We start from the raw sequence: 1066 nt of genomic DNA, 5'->3' as shown, positions 1-1066 counted from the left end.
GAGATCTATCGAGGCGAGTGATGTGTTGCGCATTTTCTGTAGCGCTATCTCTGTAGCGCAATCTCTGCGCGTTGGCGCACTGATCGAGACATTTGAAAGATCGCATTCAATAAAACTGAATAATTTTACAACATTTTGAATTCAGAGCGTATACTCGATACTTTAATGGCAATTGGGAGAAAAATATTTGAAAATTTGCCAAATTTATGTAAAAATGCATTATTAATAATATTATTATTTGTAAACGCGATCTTTCAAATGTTTCGAGCTTTATTGGACGTCACATACACACACTACACCACAGCAAAGTAAATCGCATTGATTTATAAACATGCATTACATGGAAAGACTTTTTGTCTTTCTATTACCAATTTATTTTCTTATTTGACTCACCGATCCGCTGATCAGGGCAGCCACGTTCTGCTTTCGTATCTGGAACAGAAAATGTTTCGCTGATTAGATTCGTGCATTAATGTCGGTTTGAGTAAAAAAAGTTTGAAATATTAAAAAAAAATAAGCGCGCGATACTTTTAACGCTGGGAGAGTTTTTCAGAATGCATTCACATTTAGAATATTCAATTTTCCTTTTTCTCGATGTTTCACAAAAATTTCTTAATTAAAACAAATAAACATTTTCCAAGTGGTGATGTTACTCAGGAAAACTTCTTCTCGCGTATAATTACGATTTAACGCGATCTTTGACTCGATTCAAATTATTTCGATTTCGAGCAAGAGAATTATCAATCTTATTGGATTTCTAATGACAAATGCTAATTAAGGAAACTAACCTTCGAGCTAACCCCGCTTGGCTCGAGCCGGATCCTTCGGCACAGCAGCCCCTAAGAGTCGGCTGGTCGTCTGCTTCGTCTCTGCAACAGAAAGCAGATTTAATTTATTATTACACACGACAATGGAGGCATTAAAGAACTTGATTCCAAACAAGAGAATTTCCAGTTTTATCGGATTTTTAATTACGAATTCAACTAAGTGAAACTCACCTTCGCGCCAACTCTGCCAGGCCCGAGCCGGATCCTCCAGCGCAGCATCTCCTTAGAGTCGAATGCTC

This window comes from Odontomachus brunneus, unplaced genomic scaffold (genome assembly GCF_010583005.1).
Source record: "Odontomachus brunneus isolate Ranch 3 - 2012 unplaced genomic scaffold, Obru_v1 Obru_scaffold_010, whole genome shotgun sequence".
Taxonomy (NCBI): domain Eukaryota; kingdom Metazoa; phylum Arthropoda; class Insecta; order Hymenoptera; family Formicidae; genus Odontomachus; species Odontomachus brunneus.
The sequence above is the reverse complement of the archived record's forward strand: the minus strand, read 5'-3'. Positions refer to the sequence as shown.